Below are 7,764 nucleotides of genomic sequence, written 5' to 3' on the forward strand. Positions count from 1 at the left end.
TGTTCCCCCACTCTGTGTTCCGTTCTCTCTCTCTCTGTGATCCCCCCTCTCTTTGTTCCCCTCTCTCTCCTTCTGTCTGTTCCTCCTTCTCTCTGTTCCCCCCCTCTCTCTCTCTCTCTCTCTCTCTTTGTTTCCCCATCTCTCTCTCTGTTTCCCCCCTCTCTCTCTGTGTTTCCCCCTCTCTCCCTCTCTGTTCCCCCCTTTCTCTCTCTCTATTCCCTTTCTCTCTCTCTGTTCCCCCCTTCTGTGTTCCCCCTTTCTCTCTCTCTCTGTTTCCCCCCCCTCCGTTCTCTCTCTCTGTTCCCCCCCTCCGTTCTCTCTCTCTGTTCCCCCCCTCCGTTCTCTCTCTCTGTTCCCCCCCTCCGTTCTCTCTCTCTGTTCCCCCCCTCCGTTCTCTCTCTCTGTTCCCCCCCTCCGTTCTCTCTCTCTGTTCCCCCCCTCCGTTCTCTCTCTCTGTTCCCCCCCTCCGTTCTCTCTCTCTGTTCCCCCCCTCCGTTCTCTCTCTCTGTTCCCCCCCTCCGTTCTCTCTCTCTGTTCCCCCCCTCCGTTCTCTCTCTCTGTTCCCCCCCTCCGTTCTCTCTCTCTGTTCCCCCCTCCGTTCTCTCTCTCTGTTCCCCCCCCCTCCGTTCTCTCTCTCTGTTCCCCCCCTCCGTTCTCTCTCTCTGTTCCCCCCCTCCGTTCTCTCTCTCTGTTCCCCCCCTCCGTTCTCTCTCTCTGTTCCCCCTCTCCGTTCTCCCTCTCTCTCTCCGTTCTCCCTCTCTCTCTCCGTTCTCCCTCTCTCTCTCCGTTCTCCCTCTCTCTCTCCGTTCTCCCTCTCGCTCTCCGTTCTCCCCCTCGCTCTCTCCGTTCTCCCCCCTTCTCTCTCCGTTCTCCCCCCTTCTCTCTCCGTTCTCCCCCCCTCTCTCTCCGTTCTCCCCCCCTCTCTCTCCGTTCTCCCCCCCTCTCTCTCCGTTCTCCCCCCCTCTGTGTTCCCCCTCTTTCTCTCTGTTCCCATTCTCTGTGTTCCTCTCTCTCTCTCTGATCCCCCCTCCCCCCCTCTCTCTCTCTGTTCCTCTCTCTCTCTGTGTTCCCCCCCTCTCTCTCTTCTCTCTCTCTCTCTCTGAGAGGACAGAATTAGGATTGGATTTGGCTGAGAGGACAGAATTGTGGTTGGATTTGGTTGTGAGTGAGGTCAGGATTGGGATTGGATTTTATCTGTGATTGAGGACCGGATTGGGATTGGATTTGGCTGTGATGCCCTCCTCCCATAGTGGAATAGTCTGCTAACATTTGTGCGCAGAGATTGGGCAGGTTAGCAAAAGAGGACTCTAGCAGGAGTTGGTACTCGAAGGAGAGAAAATTAGAAACCCCTCCCAAAATTGAGATGTTAAATGATCCTTGATAATAGCACCAGATTTATGAATGGGGAAAAAATGGACTTTGAGTCCCGTTTCAGTTCGACTACAGTAGTTGACCATGAATAATTCTTGTATTGGGTTAATCCTCCCCCATAGATTCTTTCACATCTGCCATAGATTAGCAAAATTTGGTTACATAGGGGAGACTATTGTGAGGCAGAAGAGGCAGATCCTGCCTGATTCATGCCCTCTGGTCCTTTGTTTTGGATGATGACATTAGGAGTCATAGGGCTATTTCCACAGTCCCAAAGGGGTGCTTTTCTCACAGGGAGCGCAGATCAGAGAATAAAGGCTACAACATCTTGCAGTTAAATAGTGCCTTAAACGCAGAAAAACGCCCCAAAGTGCTTTTAGTAAACCTTTCCAAAAATAGGGAGAGGTGTTACAGATTTAACATCCCTGCACTCAATCCCATTCATCAACTGTGTTAATAGCAGGGAGTGGCATTGCTTCCAATGGGAATATCAAATAGTGACACAAGTTGCATACAAGTTAGTCATGTTATAATGAGTTATTCCTGTTATAATGACAACAACTTTAATTTATATAGCACCTTTAAATTAGTAAACCCAAGGCCCATCACAGGAACGTTATCCAACAAAATTGGACAGCAAGCTACATGAGATATTAGGTAGGTGACTACAATCTTGTTCAAAAAACTTACCTCTAAGGAGCATTTTAAAGGAGAGAGTGCTAAAGATGAAGAAATGGTTAGGGAGGAAATTCCGGAGCTTAGGGTCTTGGCTGCTGAAGGGACGGCCACCAATGGTGCAGCAGTTAAAATTGGGGATGTGCAGGATGCCAGAACTGGACGAGTACGGAGGGTTGTAGGCTGAAGGAGATTAGAGTTAGGGAGGGGCAAGGCCATGGAAGAATTTGAAAACAAGGATGAGAATTTTAAAATCGAGAGAGCCAGTAGGTCAGTGAGCACAGGGGTGCTGGGTGAACAGAACTTGGTGCTAGTTACGCAGTAGAGTTTTGGATGAAAAAGTGATGTTTTGTTTATTTAGAGATACAGCACTGAAACAGGCCCTTCGGCCCACCGAGTCTGTGCTAACCAACAACCACTCATTTATACTAATATCCTACATTAATCCCATATTCCCTACCTACACTAGGGGCAGTTTACAATGGCCAATTTACCTATCAACCTGCAAGTCTGTGGCTGTGGGAGGAAACTAGAACACCCTGCGGAAACCCACACAGTCACAGGGAGAACTTGCATACTCCACACAGGCAGTAGCGAGAACTGAACCTGGGTCGCTGGAGTTGTGAGGCTGCGGTGCTAGCCACTGTGCCATTTGCAAGAGTCCCAGAGCTTTAAAAAAAGCATGCTGCATAAACAAGTATTTATAGCCTCTCATCACTTCCAATGAAAGGTCAATGACCTGAAATGGTAACTGTCTCTCTATGGATGCTGCATGACCTGTTGAGTATTTCCAGCACTTTCTGTTTATATTTCAGATTTCCAGCATCTGCAGTATTTTGCTTTTGTTTAAATATTTATAGCCCACTTATCTCTATAGAATACTGCCAAAAGGAAGTGCTATTTAAAAATCCTGTTTCTGAAACATTACTTAGCACTTAAGAAAGAAGTTGTCCTCGTGCTCTTATGCCTGTCAGCCACTCTGCCTCAAAACTATATTTTTGTCAGTAAGCTATTGTCAGTTACAGTTCTCTCCCAGGACATGCCGCTTAATTTTTATGATCTGTTTTCTCTTGCAGGAAATTGGGCACCTTTGGAAGAAGCCTGACCAAGAATAATGCTTCCTCTTTATGAAGAATATTTTTCCTATGCTGTTACTTTTCTTCTTTGCCAAAATGATTTCTGTATTTATTAGTGTCTTTATAACAGTATCCTACTAATCTGACAGTCTGCTATCTTTTGGGAAAATAGAATTTTTATTAGAAAACTAAGAGCAGTCGGGGAGTAGATGGCATAGAAATTTGTTATTTTCAATTTGTAGTAAGCTTGCCATTGTTTTAAGGGCAAAAGGTGGTGTAAAATTATTTGGAATTTTGGTGTAACTTAAAACTAAACAAAAAATTGTGCCTGCATTTAAAATTTTTATCATTATTTCTGAGAAATGAGAGTTAAATCTGTGTCTACAGTGGGTTATAGGTTAATAAGTCAAATAACTGGTGGGTTCTTGGAGGAAGGGGTGCTGTCAAAGAACAACAAAAAACATTACAGCACAGGAACAGGCCATTCGGCCCTCCAAGCCTGCGCCGATCTTGATGCCTGCCTGAACTAAAACCTTCTGCACTTCTGGGGACCGTATCCCTCTATTCCCATCCTATTCATGTATTTGTCAAGATGCCTCTTAAACGTCGCTGTCGTACCTGCTTCCACCATCTCCCCCGGCAACAAGTTCCAGGCACTCATCACCCTCTGTGTAAAGAACTTGCCTCGCACATCCCCTCTAAACTTTGCCCCTCGCACCTTAAACCTGTGCCCCCTGGTAACTGACTCTTCCACCCTGGGAAAAAGCTTCTGACTATCCACTCTGTCCATGCCACTCATAACTTTGTAAACCTCTATCATGTCACCCCTCCACCTCCGTCGTTCCAGTGAAAACAATCCGAGTTTATCCAACCTCTCCTCATAGCTAATACCCTCTAGACCAGGCAACATCCTGGTAAACCTCTTTTGTACCCTCTCCAAAGCCTCCACGTCATTCTGGTAGTGTGGCGACCAGAATTGCACGCAATATTCTAAGTGTGGCCTAACTAAAGTCCTGTACAGCAGAACTGTCGATGATGATTATGAGCTCCACTACAGCTTGGCTTTAAAATGAGAATCCTAGATAAGTTATTAGGAGTGAAATAACCTGAAAAATCTAGCACTAACTTTGCAGTATTTTAGTGTGCATCTGCATAAGTGACATGATTAATTTAGTTTTTAAAAAGGAAGTGAAGTTGCTTTTAAAAAAAGAAAAATGGAGCCACTCATTGGGTGCATTGTCGGATCGAACATTGGAATACTGTTGAGTGCACTTCACGTGTTGTCTGCTTATTTTTATTGCCATGGGAAAAGATAACAAGTCACATGCGTAGCTTAGACAGTGTTAACTTCATATGTTACCAAAAAAAAAAGTCATTTAAAAAAGATGCTTGAATGTTGGTCATTAAATCATCCCAAAGAATTGCAAACAACCTTTTCAAGGTGCTATGACATGGCTGGGAAATCAACTGCCGCTTATACCTTACATTTCACTTCCATTATTAATTGTAACTATATTGCAACTGTTATGTAGTACATCTCTATGGTTTCATTAAATTTATTTTGAAAGATAATTTTAAAAATGTCTATTGTGTTCTAGCTGGTGGATCAATATAGTCTGGTTACAAAAATCTGAAATTTATTTCGAATGCTATTTGGAGTTCTCCCTGTACCCTACCTGGACATGGGTGTTTTATTAGCACCAATTTCACAGCAGGCCTATAGCCTCAGTCAGCCAAAATTGTGAATTTGTGTGTATGATACACCAGCTCAGGCCTAACTTAAAAGCCTTCTGCTGCTGAGTAGGTGTAAATCTAAAACATTTAGAATTGCATGCCAATTTAACGATTAAATACATTTATTCCATGTCCAAGATAATATAATTTAGACTTGCGCAAAGGATTCAATGGTTTAACGAATCTTTTTTGGAGTTTGGTAACAATCTGTTTAAGTATTTGAATTGTTACATGTAACAAATGCTATGACTTCGATGAAAAGTTTTTTGTAGTTCTTAAAAGTAAACACCTTTGAAATGTAGGAAACAAAAACAAGAAATGCTGGATTCACTCAGCAGGTCTGGCAGCATCTGTGGAAAGAGAAGCAGAGTTAACGTTTCGGGTCAGTGACCCTTCTTCGGAACATTTCTTTGAAATGTAGGTGTCTGTTCATACACGCTCTTCAGCAGTTTCTCATTGAGTATGATCCTTGTTTTTCCTCTCAAAATGTATTACCTGGCACTTCTCCCCATTCTGGTAACCAGTCCATGCCCTTTTAAGTTTTTTACAGTCATCTTCACTTTGTTCAACCCCCTACTTTAATATTTTTAGAAAGTGTCACTATTTTTCTCCTTGTATCCAAGTCTTAAATAAAAGAAAGACTTACATTTGCATAGATAGCATTTTACAGCCAATAAGGTACTTTTGAAGTGTAGTCACTGATATAATGTAGGAAACGTGGCAGCCAATTTGCACACAGCAAGATCCCACAAACAGCAATGTGATAACCAGATGATCTGTGGAATGATATTACTAAGTGATATTGCTAGGACAGTGGGGAGAACTCCCCTGCTCTTCAAAATAGTGCTGTGGGATCTTTTAAGTCCACCTGAGGGCAGACAGGTCCTCAGTTTCTCATCCAAAAAATGGCACCTCCGACAGTGCAGCACTGCACTGGAGTATCAGCCAAGATTTTATGCATAAGTCTCAAGTGGGTCTATGAACCCACAAGCTTGTGACTCAGAGGTAAGTGGGCTACCCAACTGAACCACAGGTGACATCCAAATATAACAAGGACAAAAGTGGACCCAGCACTGATCTCTGTGAAAGAACTTAGAAACCTTCTCCAATCTGACCAGTATTTAAATAGCCAAAAGGTTTAATTTGCTTAGACCAAATTTAGCATTCACAGAGCTGACAACAAGCAGAGGAGATTCACCAGGATGTTACCTGGGCTGGAACATTTCAGCTATGAAGAGAGACTGAAAACGCTAGGGTTGTTTTCCTTGGAGCAGAGAAGGCTGAAGGAGGACATGATTGAGGTGTACAAGATTATGAGGGGCATTGATAGGTTAGATAGGAGGAAACTTTTTCCCTTAGCGGAGGGGTCAAGAACCAGGGGGCAGGAGTTTTAGGGGAGATTTGAGGAAACATTTTTTCACCCAGAGGGTGGTTGGAATCTGGAACGCACTGCCTGAAGAGGTGGTGGAGGCAGGAACCCTCACAACATTTAAGAAGTATTTAGATGAGCACTTGAAACACCATAGCTTACAGGGCTACGGGCCAAGTACAGGAATATGGGACTATATGGGTGCTGTATGGCTGGCACAGACACGATGGGCCGAAGGGCCTGTTTCTGTGCTGTATAACTCTATGACTCTATAACATAGATTGTCTTGGTTGTTGAGCAAAAACTGGTGTTCAGTACTCATAGCCCAATGCAGTGTGCCTCGTCAGAAATTGTGTACTTTTAGCTTCCGCAAGCAGACATTCATATGATGTTAGCTGAAGCAGCTGCTGTTTGGTCAGACTTCTGGAGGAAGTTCATTGTTGTCGTTTTAAAGCCATGTAGTTTGGTTAACATACAAATAACTGAAATACAATTGAAAAGGAAATGGCCTTGATCTTACCTTATATATTCACATCCTTCCATAATTTGCCACTATACTCTTGTTAATACATTACTATGAGGTTTTGGGAAACACATCAGACCAACAGTTTTGTGTTTAATCCTCTAGTATCATAACAGAAATCCTGAAGAAAATGACTTTCCTTATTTGGAGAGAACTGTTCACAAGGGGACAGGATATGAAACTTCACCACATTGCCATCTTCTTCTCTTTCCCCCTCCTCCTCCAGCTAAACCAAAGCCAGGGAAAATTACAGCCACCTGCCCACCTTGTGCTGCTTGTCAGCTGAATGACACCATTATGTTATATGGCTTGTGGCCTGACTCAAGATGTACACGTGGGTCCTTGGCACATAATAAATGATTGCCCTAATTTTCTATCTTAAGTGGCATGCGAAAAAACATGCTGTACAAGTCAGCTCATTGATAAATGGTTAGAAAGTTTACATAGATGTTTAGGAACTTGTATCTTAACCTTACAAAAAAAATTACTATAATATGATGTTAGATGTTGATAATAAAATTTTGCTGAAAATAGAGACATGTTGTCAAAGCTTTTCATCTTGCACTCATCAGGACAATTGCAAGAATAACCAATGTAAGGGAAAACATCAACTTATATAGCATGAGAAGTCAGTGCTGATTGGTTGGCTGGCAAGTGAACTCAGGTAGATGCGTTGCCATGAGGAATGCACCAATTTACGGTAAACTGGTGCATTCACCATGGCAACGCCTCTACCAGAGTTCACTTGTCAACCAATCAGCACAGAGGAATTTCATATGAATGTGCTAGCATATTTGTTACAAATACCACAGTTAATTCATACCAGATGACACTTGGTTCAGTGGCTAACTTAAAGCTGCAAATAATGGAAATCTGAAATAAAAACACAACTTGCTGGAAAGATGCAGCAGATCCACCCGTGTATAAAAAGAGAAAAGTGGGCAAACTTTTGCTGTGGACCCTTTGTCAAAATTGGAAACTGGTTGCATCTCTTCAGTTTTCATTTCTGATAAAGG

At 43.2% G+C, this 7,764-nt stretch overlaps 1 protein-coding gene across 1 annotated transcript in view; it reads left to right on the plus strand.

Annotated features, from left to right (window-relative positions):
* gng10 (guanine nucleotide binding protein (G protein), gamma 10) overlaps positions 1 to 4,703 on the plus strand; it is a 67,333-nt gene extending 62,630 nt beyond the window's left edge. Inside the window, exon 3 of the mRNA XM_068030646.1 lies at positions 3,123 to 4,703. The gene's annotated coding sequence lies outside the window, so the exon portion shown is untranslated. The remainder of the gene's footprint in view (positions 1 to 3,122) is intronic.
* Positions 4,704 to 7,764: the final 3,061 nt, after the last annotated feature.

Source organism: Heterodontus francisci, chromosome 4 (assembly GCF_036365525.1).
Source record: "Heterodontus francisci isolate sHetFra1 chromosome 4, sHetFra1.hap1, whole genome shotgun sequence".
NCBI classification, from domain to species: domain Eukaryota; kingdom Metazoa; phylum Chordata; class Chondrichthyes; order Heterodontiformes; family Heterodontidae; genus Heterodontus; species Heterodontus francisci.